Source organism: Vigna umbellata, chromosome 1, assembly GCF_029865625.1.
Source record: "Vigna umbellata cultivar VRB3 chromosome 1, Vumbellata_1.0, whole genome shotgun sequence".
In the NCBI taxonomy this organism is placed as follows: Eukaryota; Viridiplantae; Streptophyta; class Magnoliopsida; order Fabales; family Fabaceae; genus Vigna; species Vigna umbellata.
Window position 1 is genome coordinate 108,220,487 of NC_142165.1, and position 16,560 is coordinate 108,237,046.

Here is a 16,560-nt window from a genome sequence, read left to right on the forward strand (position 1 = left end):
AATATATTTATATTATAGAGATATATAAAACATTAATGTTCTATTTTAAGAGATTCTTTAAATTCAAAAATATCTTTCTGTCCAACCCGAAAAATATTAAAAATAAGAAAGTATACAAATATTTATTATACTTTTAATAACGGGTAATTTCGAGAATGTCATTTTTTACCCTGTTGATTTTTATACCTTATTAATATTTACCAATAATAAAATTTTTACACCCTTTATAATTCCTCAATAATTTGATATAGTGATTTAATTATATAGAAGTTTAAATTAAGAATATAAAATGTTTAAATTAAGGCTAAAGAAGCTGTTGGGGATGGAGGGTCCTCTCACAATAATTTAACTGCGCTCATTGCTCATCTCACGCACCTCAGAGACACACGCTAATCCTTATGCCTTCACACTGCTCGCCAGAATAACGTATGCCTGTTGGTGCTTTTATTATCAATCTTACATGTCGTTTCCTTGATTAAATTTAGTAATGTTCTCGTTTTCATTCCTTCTTTAATAATTTTTCATTCGATCGACACTTGTCCAGTGATGAAGGCCATACATGGAAATGGAGGTTCTTTTATTGCTGAACAACTGTTACCACTGCTTTTAACTTTGTCTCATTCTTGTCTTAAGCACTTCAAAAAGGAGGAGCTATTTTTGTTTTTCTTTCACGATTCTAGACAATAATAAAATATTAAACTATTTAATTGAGGGATGTTATAATTTTACAACCCCTTAAAACTCATATTTACTCTTAACAGTTATTTATACTGTTTTTTATTCAATAATTTGGTCTGTATTTTAAATATTGTCTAAATTTAATATTTTATTATCGATCGCTGATGTTAAATAGTTGTATTTATAAACGCTGGTCTTAAAATAACTTTTTCTTAATTAAATTACTGAAGTAAAATTAATAAAATTTATTACAAGATAATGGTATAAATAACTATTCCTTTATGATTTGTAATGATTTTTGTATTATAAAAAATGTAAGTTGAGTCTTTCTTCTTCAATATACATTTTATGCTCTGTTGCAAAAGCTTACGCGATTACTTTTGTTTTTGAAAAAAATTACCTACAAATACCATCTCGAAGTTGAAAAACTCCTAAAATGAAAAGATTCAAAATATGAAATTTAAATTTTTTACACGTGTGTTTCGGGTAAAATGTTTGAAATTCTTATTGAAAGCACTTTGAAGATTATTTTAAATTTGCATTGTTTGTTCATTTTTTTGTCCAAACCACATAGGAGGATACGTGTCAAAGTATTCAATCACTCAATTCAGTAATTTTACATAATAATTTTAATAGAAAATAAGTTTTTAGAATGAGTTATTTGACATTCTTATCAAATATATATTTATATATACTAGAATGAGCTTATTTTCAAGGTCTGACCTATTATTAATAAATGATTAATATTTTATTAATGGGTCAATTGTAACTATTTCAATGTCTATTTTATCCATTCAATCAAGAGTGGTTAATTGTTTGTGTAGTGATTGATCTGACACCTATCCATACATCACTTTTTATTATTCAAAATTCAAATGTGAATTGTTACCTAAGTTAATGGCAGAAATTCATGCTATTTGTTTGTATCTAATGCCATTTCATATAATGAGATCATATATTTCAACTTTCCACAATTAATCATGTTTGGACACTGTATTTCTGTACCAGAATTTGATAAACAAAAGCTAATTAAAAATGAAAAACGGCACGTTAAAAGAATTCCACCCCCACGTACCTAAAAAAAAGTACCATCATAACATGTTAGTGAGATGGTGATAATATGATAGAAGAAATCAGAGACGAATCACGTATGTTTGTCCCCTCGCCGAGTCGGTTTGGCGTTGTCGCTATCAAGGTCTGCACATGAAGACAACATGATGATCTGTATATGATTTCTTGTATCCACGTGGTTCCTCGTAAACATCTTCCCATTCTCCAGGTAATAAACAAAATAATTAAAAAAGGATAAGCAACAGTTACTTAATTGCATAAGAGTTACATAATTCACAAGGTCTGAGGATAAGATGGTTGTGATAATTTCAAATGGCAACCGTTCCCATTGCTTCCAAAGCAAAATTGGCATTGGCCAACTCGCATGTTTTGTCCTGTCCTGTTTAGGGTTAGATTCACAACCGGCGAAGCTTCGTCAACAAAAACGGCTTTTGCCTCGTTCAAACTATCTAGCGTATAAGTAATTTAAACTGTAAAGTGGGTGCCAAAGAGTGTTGTGTTGAATTGAGTTCAGGCAGAATGGACGTGAAAGACCACTCACTCAAGCTTTACTTCATTCCCTACCTCGCAGCCGGTCACATGATCCCTCTCTGCGACATAGCCCAATTCTTCGCCTCACGTGGCCATCACGTCACCATCATCACCACCCCTTCCAACGCCCAACACCTTAAACCATCCCATAACCTCCGTCTCCACACTTTCCAATTCCCTTCCCAAGAAGTAGGTCTGCCCGTCGGAGTCGAAAACTTGACCGCGGTCACCGACATCGACAATTCCTATAGAATCTACTCGGCCACCATGCTACTCCGCCAACCCATCGAGAGTTTCATCGAGCAGGACCCACCGGATTGCATCGTCGCCGATTTTCTATACCCCTGGGTCCATGACTTGGCAAACAAGCTTTGCATCCCCAGGCTCGTTTTCAATGGATTCTCCCTCTTTTCCATTTGCGCCATGGAGTCCGTCAAAACGCTGAGCATCCATGCCACCGGTCCCTTTGCTATTCCCGATTTTCCTCACCACGTCACCTTGAGCTCATCTCCGCCTAAGGACTCGCGGGAATTCTTGGAACCCCTGCTCGCGATGGCGCTCAAAAGCGACGGTTTCATTATCAACAACTTCGTCGAGCTTGACGGGGAAGAGTACCTCCGCCACTACGAGAGAACTACTGGGCACAAGGCCTGGCACCTCGGGCCAGCGTGTCTTGCTCGCAGAACTGCTCTAGAGAAATCAGAGCGAGGGGCAAAGAACGTGGTGAGTATGCAGGAGTGTGTGAGTTGGCTTGACTCGAAGCAAGTGAACTCGGTGGTGTACATAAGTTTTGGTTCCCTCTGCTATTTCCCGGATAAACAGCTTTACGAGATTGCATGCGCTATCGAAGCGTCGGGTTATGGATTCATATGGGTGGTTCCAGAGAAGAAAGAAAAGGAAGAGGACAATGAAGAAGAGAAAGAGAAGTGGCTACCGAAGGGGTTTGAGGAGAGGACCGGAGAGAAGGTGATGATTATCAGAGGCTGGGCCCCACAGATGACTATCCTGAACCACCCCGCCGTTGGCGCGTTCCTGACTCACTGCGGCTGGAACTCCACCGTAGAGAGCGTAGCTGCTGGGGTTCCCATGATTACGTGGCCCGTTCACAGTGACCAGTTTTACAACGAGAAGTTAATAACGCGGGTGCGGGGGATTGGGGTGGAGGTGGGCGCAGAGGAGTGGAACCTCTCAGCTTTCTTCGAGAGTGAAAAGCTTGTGGGCAGAGCTTGCATTGAGAAGGCTGTTAGGAGGATCATGGACGGCGCTGATGAATCCTTGCTAATCAGACGGCGAGCAAAAGAGTTTGGGGAAACTGCGAGGCAAGCTGTTCAAGAGGGTGGCTCATCTTACAACAATTTAACGGCCTTGATTGATTATCTCAAACGGCCGAGAAACACTAAGCCAGAGTGACTCGTTCAATACGATGTTCCTCAAACTCTTCATCAAGAAGTATTATGCATTGTATTCCAAACAACTTACATACTCATACTCATTTCCCTAGTTCACCTGTTCTTCCTAAACATGTTGCAAATTCCATTGAATACAATTCTTTGTTACTTAATTGCTACTATTCACTTGCAATGACATTCAAACAAATTTATTGTTGCCTATTTTTGTTAGTACAACAGAAAAAATAAAAATAATGCAATATAAGTTATTAGTGTTCTTAACGTGTCAATTACAATTAGAATTATAACATGTTTGTATTTATGTATATGATTAAAATAATTAAGAATAAACCCCTCAATAAACAAAGGCTTCACACGACATTCTTAAGTAATTTAGAGTCAGACAAAAGATTGACTTTCGTATATTTATTTGCACACAAATGGCAAGAGATCAAATTCACAACTCATTTCATTTAAAAAGAAATTAGTAAAAGAAATAAAAAAGTACATGCAAAAAAATTAAACTTCGTTTGAAAAAAATTGCTTAAATTAAAATAAAACATAAACTTCAATCATGGATTCATAAAATAAGTTTTCATCCTACATTATGTTGATATGTCTAGCAAGAAGTTTGGTAAGGTGATGTTTTTATTCTTCAATGAAATAAATAATCAATTTATCGTTTAAAATTATATTTTTTTCTATCATATTATAAATATTTACAATAATAAGAGCAACTAAATCTTTAAACTATTTCGACTTCAAAAAATAATTCTTCAGTCTTTAATTTAAACACATGTTATTGTTTTCAGTTAAGTTTTAGATTAGACATCTGGATAAATAAAAAATTGAGTCAATTTTAAGAATTCAAATGGAATTTAAATAAATATGAGAGGGTTGAGTTTTATTAATTTTCACATATATAGTAGTAAACGACGATGTTCCTCGAGGCTTTATTCTACGTGCTCTTTAATTTATGGAATAAATTTATAATGAAAAATAATTAATATTTTTATATTAATTTTTTGTAACTTTTAACAGATTGTTTGTTCTGACTCATTTATTATTTTCATAAATGACACGTTATTATTTTCTCCCTTTTGCAAAAAGGTATAATCGAGAACAAAATTAAATAACATAAACCTAAATAATCTTTTTCTAATAATTAATGTGTTTAAAGCAACCAGTTAAAATTAGACCTATATGGTAGAGTTAAGATCATTGTTTATTCTGCTGATAGTTTTATTTTCAAAAGTCCCAATTAAGTTGAAGATGACAAACTGTAGCTGTGTGTCGTTGACTAAATAGAAATAGTAAGTGGATCATTATGACTAAAATTAGATTGGCCTACCAATTAACTAATTATAAACTAAAAATAATTGGCTTTTCAAAAATGACAGGAAAACTTTCTTATTTATAAAATTAATCAAACATGATATTATAAATTTAGAAATTAGTGGTATTCGGTGAACCACGTGGCAACTTCTTAGTGTTGTATATTATCCACATTTTTCCACAGTCATGTGGTGGAAAATTATGGGATGTGGCATGGAGATAAAACAAAATCACATTAGTTGTCAATCACAAACAAGAGTTCGATTTCAACAAGTCTGTCTAAAAAAATAATGTTTTTAAAAATTCGCTTCCTCGATAGGACTTATCCGATTACCGACAATGACATTTTTTGGAATGAAAAATGATTCTTTGACACGGTTTAAGTAAATGACATTCATTTGACACGCAGTGGGGCCCATTCACTGTCAATGTCATCAAGGGTAAATTTGTCATTTGCATGCGCTGGTTTGGTAAAAGAATAAATGAAACTGTGCGTTTCAATGAAGGGAGCTGCTGCGTTAGGGTCCTCTCTCAAATTTGAATTTGTCAGGTCGCCCATTTGATTTTGAAAGAGGAACTCTTCGTGTGCGTGCTAGGGTTAGGGTTGAGAGAGAATGCGAGAAAGAAAAAAAAAAGGGAGGACTTAATGACTGCCACTTAACCGGAGACTGGACCTGATCGGAAAAGTTCGAACCAGCGAAGTCAAAGTAGATGATCGGTGTGGAGCGCGGAAGGCTTTTACCATGGTCTCCGTCCACCGCAATGCTGCTATCAACGACCTCGCCCTACATTCGTCCAATCAACGCGCCATCACCGTTGCCCGTGACAACTGCCTTGCCGTCGTCAATTTCGTCCGCTGCAACTGATGCTTGCGCCTCAACAAGGAACTTACTCTGGTCAAGTTCAATGCGCCTAGTGACCACTTTTTTATGGTTGCGAAGGAGAAGGTTTTTGTCCACCAGACTGAGGATGCACGCATATTGTTCGAATTGGAATGCTCCAAGCCCGTTCTATGTGCTTCTTCAAATTCTTGCCCTGTTTTCTCGAATTATCATCGAATATCAAGTTGGTTATTTTTATTTTCTCTATTTCTTCTTTTGGTGATGCTGATTTGTCTTGTATGTTAAAAATACCTAGGGTTTAGGTAGCATTTGATAAAGAAATTTTGGTATATTGTCACTAGTTATGTTTTTCGGGCGTCAAATATTTGTGATGTTTTGCAGTGGGAAGATTTTACACAGATTTTGGAGACTATTTTGAAGCATCAATGAACCGTGAGAAGTTCCCGGAGAAGGTGCACTCATAAACTAACTATTTGTAACTTTGGATGATGGAGATTATAGATATTTTACTGTGTCTTACAGAACAACTTAATACCTCATTATACCCATGTCAATTCTAATTCTTCTAAAACAAATTGCATATAAAATTTAGATATGATGTAATTATTGATTTGTTGCTTGCTTACTACATGTATCCTCCACATGGAAGAAGAGCAAATGCTATAGAGCAAGACCATGTCTAAATTAACAAAGTCAACAAAAGAGGCAGTTGTGGCTACTTTGAAGTCTATTATATATAAAAATGATCTACATTTTTCTCAATTATTCATTCTAATTTGTACCCTTAATCTTGTATGCCTTGATTGATAGGTTGGAAGAAGAATAATGAATGATTCATATTGGAAGTATATGCTGGATTATGTATGGAAACCATTCTAAATGTGATAATGTGGTTGATCTCATTGCAAAGTTCATCTTATCTTGTTTATGTTACTTTCTATCATATGATTAGCCTTTGTTAATTTCCATGGTACATAAATGTTATACTGAGTTTTCATCATTGAATAGGTACCCAATTTATATTGTCCCAAGTCGAAACAATGAAAAGGAATTGGAAGCATGCTTTCTCCCTTACCATACTCTGTCGTCATCTTTCGAAGGTATCGCAATATTTTTGTTTTTCGAATCAATAATTGTAGTTCAAATTGTTGTATTTTCAAATATTATAGTATCGGATTGTGTTTAAATGAGTTATATATGATCAGATAAGCATGCCAAAGAGTAGATTATACTATATTTCTTTCTAAAGGCTATTTGAAGAGGTAAGTGCTACACACAATTTCAGTATATGAAAAAGTTAACAATATTTTAAGAGAAACTCAAGGATGAGCATTGCACAACCCATATGTTTGTGCATGGTTTGCCAAAGAAAGGTTGAATGTCTTTGTCTCCTTGGCACTTATGGTTAATATTTAGATATATACATAACGGATAAGCAATATGCAGAGATTAATATTTGAAGAGCCTGGTTGGAGTAAGAAAAATATTGTCAAGGATTTCTAAGGAAACATCGTAGGATGCTTTGAACAACACACCTTGTCTGCTTCCTACATGGATTTCTAAGTTTTCTTCTCAATAAGTAAGTTTATGCTTTAGTTGATTGCATGTGTTTTTAATGTATCACTCTAGTAACATGTTTGGATCACTCTAATGACAAGTTCAACCTTAATGTATACATACTAGTTTTTTCCAAAGTTTTCTGCATAGTTTATCATCTTTAGTTGGTTGAATGTTGGGACACTGGGTTATTGAAATCATAAATGTTGCTTGTTAGCAGTAATTTGGATTGGAATGTGAATTATTCTATGATAACAACTCTTCATTTTTTCCCTTTAGATTAAGACTTAGCTCGTTACCTTGTGTTTATCATCAACAGGAGAATGATTGTGTTCTTCATAGTTTTGTAATAATCATATCATTTGAACCAAGAGCTTTAGTGACAAATTGGAAGTTGTAATAAGGAAGAACTTTATGTGGGTTGTCATGAAAAGATATAAATCTAAGGTAGACTAATGGAATCCTACTATTCTTTGGCATATAGAGAGCTTCTGATATAATGTGTAAATCTGAATAGTTCCTAAGGGCTTTTGTAGATCAGTTAGAAATGGTCATGCCGACTTGGAATCACACTACACTTTCATGACCAAATATACCATTCTGCCGAAGGATGTACATTTCTTATAGTCTTTCTGAAAGTGTGTGACTGAGTATAATCGTAGTTCTTTGAATAAATTTTTTGGTATATTTATACAACAAACTTAGATGCAGAAGCTACTATTAGTTGCTTGTATTGTGGTTTATGGTGATGGTTTGTTGAGATGTGGATCACTGATGGTAATTTAAACATGCATGCAGTTCCTCAAGTGTTTTTATGCTGCCTGTAATCAGTCTCTATCACCTTTAATCTGGATACTAAATATTTATATTAAAGATCACCAAAAACATATGAGGAACTACTTCGAATTTTTTCTGCTCATATTTATATTAGGTCATAATGTTTTTCTATATAATGATGATGAGGATTATAGAATATAATTGTATATGGTTTTATTAAAATAATGACTGAGGTTTTATTCTTACCCGGTTACCAAATTATAAATCTCAGAAGTTTTGGAGAGTGAAAATAGTATTCTAAAATTTTTGGAAATTTTTTCACTCAGTGGTCAAGTTTTCCTTTGTTTATAGTTTTATGTTGTTTAGTTTATGTAGGCAATTGTTAGTGTTACTTTTGGCATTATTCATGTTAAACTTTTTGTTTCTAATTATTTCTTTTTGAATTAGTGGTGGTGGCCTATACAAGTTGCTTCATACCCTGCCTCTGAATGCTTCTAAGTACATTTTACAAGCTCTGATAAGTACTTGATTGGATTCTCTCTTGCATGTTACGTGTACTTAATTTGATTGTGTGTTCATATCACATCAATTACCCAAAACTTTTCTAAAAAGAAGCATGATGAGTAAAATATTTTTATAATTTGAGTGTACACACATGTTCATGGTGAATTTGAGTACGTATCTTAAAATTAATTTATTATTTTATTTTATTTATGTAATTTCGTTTCATGCAATCCCTTTTTCACTGTTTTCATCAAACCTTCTCATGAGATGGAATATCGGCTGGTGGGTAAATCTTAAACATGAAACACATGTTGATTTAGTCTTCGGTTCTCTGCTCTACATTCAAACTCTTGCTATAAAAATATATCTTATGCAGTGCATACCAGATTTGGAAGGCATTATTGGTAAGAAGTGTGCGGTGCTGCAGCGTGGGGAAAGATAGTGGAAAGTAAAGTTGTTATTTAATAAAAGTTATTTTGGTCGTCATAGTTTCGGTGCTGGCGTTTTTGACAGAAAATGAATTGAAAGCAGGAGATGTTTGTGTATTTGAACTTATTAGCAAGAAGGATGGTATTTTTAAAGCTCATATTTTCTAAAAGGATCACTAATTTGTCTGCATGAAAGCCGTGGTCTTGCTGAGGAATTTGAAAGAAAATGTTGTAAAGAAACAAAGATATTGTAATGGGGTGTTCCCAAGTATTAGACATTTAAACAGTGTTACTGTTATGTAATCAACCAGTTATGTTTATTGAAATATAGTACTGCATTAGGTGATTTATGAGTTACTGTTATGTAATCCAAAGCTTCTACGTAAAATAAGTTGTTTCACTCACTGTAATTTTCTTTTTATTAAAGGGAAAAAGTTACTGCTATTATATATCTACCATTATAAAGGAAAAATGAATAAATAAAACTAAGAGGAATAAGTTAACATTCAGCTGCTTCAAAAGCAGTAATGAAGGAGAATCAAAAAGAACATTCTTAAAAGTAAATATAAATTAATTTTGATTTTTCAAAAATCTATATAAATTAATCACTATATTGTTTTTTATTAAAACTATTTTTGTTTTATTAAATCATAAATGTGGTATAAAATTTTTAAATTATATTTTTTCTTGAATATTCGTATAAAAATGCTTAAAGTGAAGAAATAATATTTTATTAATATTATAGAAAAATATTAGAAAACAAATAATAATAGTATTGACGTAATCCAATTTCGTCTTATTAACACAATATTATTATTATTTTTATTTCTCTTTTTATCTTATTTGATTTCATTATTTTAATTCTATTTTATTTTACTTTATTATATTTCATTTTAATTGCTCTGATTTTTTCTTGTAATAAGTGGTTATTACACTCAAAATTTGTGGTTGATTGTCACAGACATTTTGTACAATAATAAATTGATGAACCTGATTTTAAGTGCTATCTTAAAGAATAAAACCTTTATTTCCCATTCACAAAACTTAACAAGAATACCAATGATCACATTTTTGTGGTGTACAAGAATGAAAGTGATCGACTTCAATACCAATGATCACATTTTGTAGTGCTTATGTGGTTATATACTCAATTGCTTATGAACAAGAATAGTTGTGGTTTTTTATGTGAGATTTTATCAATTTTTTTGTGCAGTAAGTGGTTATCTACTAAGTCCTAAGTGGTTATTTCATAACGGTGTTTTGTACAACAACAAAAGTGGTTTAATTCAATCCCAATGACCACATCTTTTTGGTGCAGTAAGTGGTTATCTCCTAAGTCCTATGTGGTTATTTCATAACGGTGTTTTGTACAATAATAAAAGTGGTTTAATCCAATCTCAATGACCACATATCTCTTGGTGCAGTAAGTGGTTACCTACTAAGTCTTAAGTGGTTATTTCAGAACAGTGTTTTGTACAACAATAAAAGTTGTTTAATTCAATCCCAATGACCACATTTTTTTGGTGCAGTGAGTAGTTATGTACTAAGTCCTAAGTGGTTGGTTATTTCAGAGCGGTTTTCTTGTACAACAATTAATGTTGTTTAATTCAATCCCAATGACCAAATGTTTTCGGTGCAGTAAGTGGTTATCTACTAAGTCCTAAGTGGTTATTTCGAAACGATGTTTTGCACAACAATAAAAGTGGTTTAATTCAACTTCAATCCCAATGACCACATTTCTTTGGTGCAGTAAGTGGTTATCTACTAGGTCATATGTGGTTATTCCAGAAAGGTGATTTGTACAACAATAAAAGTGATTCAATTCAATAGTAATCTTATTTTTTCAAGTAATGCATTCATAGTAATCTTATTATTCTTACCGTCAATGTAACCTCTTATATGTTTGACGTTTGTAGTTTCAAATTCATATTTTAAATACAAAAAAGTTGATAAAAATTTGTGTTTGGTTTCACTGAATACGAAACCAAATATACACATTTAATTTAATATTGTTGCAGGAGCAATAATGATCATAATCCCTCCTTAATTTGTAGACAACACCTCAAAAACCCATGAAAAGATTGGGGAAATAGATGCAACAATTTTAATAGAAAGAATGATGGTTTATAGTGTTTCTTTAATTTACAGATCAAATTCTCCCAATCTATTCTAAAAGAAGTACTTTCAAGTATAAAGTGTTTTAAAACATTGAATCAGAACAAAATTGTTCCAAGGACATAAAATTTTGGTTAATTGGGTTTAAAACAGAGGATGTATAACATTGAGTAGCCATTTGCCAGCTAAGAAGCCAAGACAATACTACAGAATTGATCGTGAAGTACACCAGCTATGATCACAACACAATTCAGATAATGCAAAAACTAAATTATAGATTCCAATTTCATAGACTGCTAGAATTTCAAGACGAATCAAGAACGACACTAGGTAGATTAGCTCGTCCCATCTTTCCTAAACCTTGAAGTATCATATTGTATGTAGCTATATCAGTATGATAAAATTTTTCTCCCATTTCAGCCACAACAGCCCAAGCCTCAATGAAATAAACCTTTTTGACAAAAGAACTCATGATTGAATTATAACAATAATTCACTGGACTCACACCTGCATCATTGAAAATCTCAAACAATTTGCAAGCCAAGCTCAACTTTCCCTTTGCCAAAAATATAGACAACAAAGTATTCACCATATCAACATCAAAAAAGCTGGGAAGAATAGCCAGTAGAGCACATTTGGAATTCTCTTTCTTTTGACTCCTGCAGCTTCTTTTTGGAATTCTGTTTCTTGTGAATTCCAGCCAAGTGTTCCCAAGAAAATGGAACACACGAGAATCTAAGGGGAGATGCAACACTAAGAAGTGGATCCTCAGGGAAATACAATGATTCAAAGGAGGAAGATGAGGATGAGGAATGAGTCCTGCAAGATGAAACAATTAAATGAAAATGCAAAATTGTTTTATATAGATGATACACAAGATTTGTTGTCTGATTAGAAAAGAAAAAAGTAATTATATATTAATTGAGGTTGGAGGAAAAATGTGGTTTGTGGGATGAGAAGGAAAAAGAAGAATGATACTTATAACCCCAATTGCCAATAAATGATGATGCACATCACAAAATCCAGAAAAATCAAGTGAGCACATACTAAAAAACAAAATTTTCCACCCTTCAATCTTTAGAAGGCAAGGTAAATATGCTACTCTGCAATATTCCAATATCAAGTAAACAAAGCCAATAAAAAAAGCCTTGCCAAAGCCAGATGGCAGAAGACACATAGAAACATGGCTACTACTTACCTCTTGAATCTCACATCCATGGAAGATAAGGTCCCTAATGGTCATAAATTTCGTTAGTTTTCGTAGCATTGGTGAGTGAAAAACTGATTTCACAAGCATTGGTCCAGTAAGTGGTTATGTCTTAAGTGTTATGTGGTTATTTGTTAAGGTAGTTATGTACAAATAAACAATAATAAAGTAGTTAAATTCAATATCAATGATCACATTTATTAGTGCAGTAAATACTTATGTACTCATGCCTAAGTGGTATTTTACTCAATTGCTTACGAACAACAAATGTTTGTGTTTTTTAAGATAGATTTTATCAAATTTATTGGTGCAGTATGTGGTTATCTACTAAGTCCTATGTGGTTATTTTTGAAAGATGTTCTCTACAACAATAAAATTGGTTAAATTCAATAACAATAATCACATTTCTTTGGTGCAGTAAATTGTTATATATTAGGTCTTATGTGGTTTTATACTCAATTGCTTATGAACATGTTGTGGTTTTTGAGGTTAGATTTCATCAAATATATTGGTGCAGTATATGGTTGGTAGGAGGACACAGTCTATAAAAACATGGTTGGTAGGAGGGCACAGTCTATAAAAAAGTAGTCAAATCTTACACACCAAGTAAAATCATTAACAATAACTGTTATGCTTATAATCATATTAACAAAAACCCAGTACCAATATTCTCCAAAACTTTAATGATGACATTTGAAATTCTATATCCCATAAACTACACTAAAACCCAGAAAAAAGGGCAACGTAGGCTTGCAATTCTAATGAGCACATCCACTACAAGCAACTAATCAGACTCATTATATAATAGAGACCAACAAAGTACTTTTTTTTTCATGGCCATGTGTCAACATTTTGCTTTTGTAACATTAAAAGACAATCGTGGAATATTTCAAGACATGAAAAATGAAAGAACCATATAACAGTGGAGCTTTCTCAGTCATTCTATCCACATCCAAAACTTTATTCAAATTCACAATACATTACAACAACAATAAACTGAAGAACTCGATTAAATATGTGTGCAACTAATAATCAAAGTAAATATTAAGCACGATGAAACTGAGGCGAAAAAAAAAAACTAACATATTCCTCAAGAAGAGTGTTGGCCCCCGCACGCGAGGCTATCATCGAAATTCTTCGATGGATACTTCGCCGTCACCATGCCGACCTCGAAGACGATATCGTCGGAGGAGGAGCGGATTCCGATGATCGACCGCCACTTGAAGAATGCGCGAACCCTAATTCCGTCAAGTTCCGCAATTTACCCCTACACGATTTTCCAAGAGATGGTGTCGGAGTAGGTGGCAACGTAGTTGTCCGCCGGGAGCTTGATTTTGCACGCGCCACCGAGCTTGACGGTAAACTCCCCGCTGGTCCGGTTCACGGCATACCCCAGGACGGTGGTGGCGGGAAGAAGACTGGAGGGTAAGCCGTAGCTGACGAGTTACACGTGAGCCTGCGAAAGCGTGATTTTTGGCGTTTTAGGGTTAGGTTTTTGGAACGAATTGGCCACGAGATTAAGAAGCAGAGCGAGTACGCACAAGATTTTGAGAGCGAAACCTTCACACCTATCAAAAACCTTCACAATCGCCGATTGAACAAGCTTTTTTAAATGGAAATCGAAGGCGCCAATGAAAAACGATGGAAAACAATACGCCAGAGAAAGCAAACCTAAATGGCCTAAATGGGATGTTTGAACGAACCTCGAAAGAAAACTTACCCAAATTTTGGTCTTTCCCCTTTTACCCTTACTCAGTCTGCAAGTTTTTTTCGAAAACGCTGACGTGGAGCGTGTCAAATGAATGTAAGTGACACGTAAGCGTGTCATTGTATTACTGCTCTTTTGGAATATGTATATGTGAAGGAGTTTGGGTGTTGGTAAAAGTTAAAATATTGTAATATACATTAAACTAAAAAACTTTCTAAATTTAGTGTGTCGTGATGAAAGTAAGCATATCGATGTTAGCTCCAATAAGCTACGAAAATTACTACGGAAAGTTGGATCATTGCAATTCTCTAGGGGTGATTGTGAGAGTATAAAATGGTAGTGATATAGGAAGAAGACACGCAATTGAGACAGCGCAAGGCCATGGAGGAAACGAGGCCACTCAAACTCTACTTCATTCATTCCCTAGCAGCAGGTCACATGATCCCACTATGCGACATAGCCACCCTCTTCGTCTCTCGTGGCCACCATGTCACCATCATCAGCACCCCTTCCAACGCTTTAACTCTCCGCAAATCCATCCCCTCCCACCCCTTCCTCCGCTTCCACACCTTTCAATTTCCCTCCCAAGAAGTCGGTCTCCCCGACGGCATCGAAAACATCTCCTCCGTCACCGACGCTGACCAACTCGTTAAGGTCATGAACGCCACCACCCTGCTCCAAACCCCCATCCAGAATTTCGTGGAGGAAAATCCACCTGATTGCATCGTCGCCGACTTTCTATTCCCCTGGGTTCATGACTTGGCCAACAACCTTAACATCCCCAGACTTGTCTTCAACGGCTTCTCCCTCTTCACCGTCTGCGCCCTACACTCCTCCTCTCACTCTTCCAATTCTCTTCTCAGTCCCACCCTCCCTCACTCCATAACCCTCAACGCATCACCACCGAAGGAGTTGGCCGAATTCCTTAATAAGTACCTGGAGATGGAGCTCGGAAGCTACGGCCTAATCGTTAACAACTTCGCGGAGCTCGACGGAGAAGAATACATCCGCTACTACGAGAAAACGACGGGGCACAAGGCTTGGCATCTTGGGCCGGCCTCTCTCATACCCAGAACCCCTGAAGAGAAAGCAGAGAGGGGCATGAAGAGCGTGGTGAGTATGCATGAGTGCGTGAGTTGGCTTGACTCTAAGGCGGAAAACTCGGTGGTGTACATATGCTTTGGGAGCCTTTGTCATTTCCCGGATAAACAGCTTTACGAGATTGCATGCGGGATTGAAGCGTCGGGTCATGGGTTCATATGGGTGGTGCCGGAGAAGAAGGGGAAGGAGGAGAGTAAGGAAGAGGAGAAGTGGATGCCCGAGGGGTTTGAAGAAAGGAATGCAGAGAAGGGGATGGTTATCAGGGGGTGGGCTCCACAGTTGGTTATCCTGAACCACCGCGCCGTTGGAGCATTTTTGAGTCATTGTGGGTGGAATTCCACCGTGGAGGCTGTGAGTGGTGGCGTCCCCATGATTACTTGGCCGGTGCACGGAGAACAGTTCTACAACGAGAAGCTGATAAGCGAGGTGCGGGGAATTGGGGTGGAGGTGGGCGTAGCTGAGTGGAACTCAATAGGGTTTGGTGAGAGACAGATGTTGGTGTGCAGAAACAGCATTGAGAGAGGTGTGAGGCGGATAATGGACGGTGGCGATGAAGCGCAAGAAGTGAGACGGCGTGCACAAGAGTTTGGGAAAAAGGCGCGAGAAGCTGTTGGAGAAGGAGGTTCATCTCACGAGAATTTAACAGCCCTCATTCATGATCTTACGCGGCTCAGGGATGCCAAGCTTCTCTCCTAGCTTAATTACCATTTTTGCCATGGACTTTTCTTTAGCTTTCTCGTTCTTCAATGGTCGCATTGCCTCAGAGAAAGAAAAACAAAACAAGGAAAAAACATAATATATTTTACGCATTAATTCAACACGTATTTTCAGCCACAAATGGGGTATGTCCCATCTTTGTAAGAAAAAGCTTATTTGATAACATTTCGTTATTATCGAGGTAAAATAGTCTTATCAAATTTTAACTTTTGTAATTTTAAATGAAAGAATAAATCAATAATAACGAGTAATAGTATTAAATGACAGTAAAAAAGATTATGGTGTTGAAATCTCAATGATCTATTTTTCAGTTAAAATAATAAAAATACTCATGTGGATCCACATCAAATGGATGTGTGTCGCCAACCGAAAATAGATAATTTAATAAATAAGTGAAATGCGAATATAATAATATTTATACTCACAATTATCAACAAGCTAAAATATTCAATCTGTCTTGCAGATTGACCCGCATGACCCATCTACATTACCATCAATAGGAAGTCATTTATGTAAAATTTCATCCAGAAGTCAATTCTAAATTCACAATTACATTCTAAAACATTCGTTTTGTAATTTTTTTTATTCTAGATTTGATGTT

General features: G+C 35.4%; 1 long non-coding RNA gene and 3 pseudogenes across 2 annotated transcripts; 3 read left to right on the plus strand and 1 right to left on the minus strand.

Moving 5' to 3' along the window:
* The first annotated feature begins 1,654 nt into the window (after nucleotides 1-1,654).
* LOC124844228 (UDP-glucosyl transferase 73CC6 pseudogene) lies at nucleotides 1,655-3,847 on the plus strand (annotated as a pseudogene).
* A 1,659-nt stretch (nucleotides 3,848-5,506) lies between these two features.
* On the plus strand, nucleotides 5,507-9,457 carry LOC148207082 (uncharacterized). Its single transcript, XR_015783939.1, has 4 exons — nucleotides 5,507-6,297; nucleotides 6,854-6,945; nucleotides 7,292-7,424; nucleotides 9,060-9,457. It is a non-coding gene; the product is annotated as an uncharacterized LOC148207082 (long non-coding RNA).
* Nucleotides 9,458-11,481: 2,024 nt separating this feature from the next.
* Nucleotides 11,482-14,261, minus strand: LOC148207083 (uncharacterized; annotated as a pseudogene). The gene is made up of 2 exons (XR_015783940.1): nucleotides 13,517-14,261; nucleotides 11,482-12,045 (listed from the first exon to the last, which is right to left on the minus strand). The product of XR_015783940.1 is annotated as an uncharacterized LOC148207083 (transcript).
* Nucleotides 14,262-14,520: 259 nt separating this feature from the next.
* On the plus strand, nucleotides 14,521-16,060 carry LOC148207084 (UDP-glucosyl transferase 73CC6 pseudogene; annotated as a pseudogene).
* The last annotated feature ends 500 nt before the right edge of the window (nucleotides 16,061-16,560 follow it).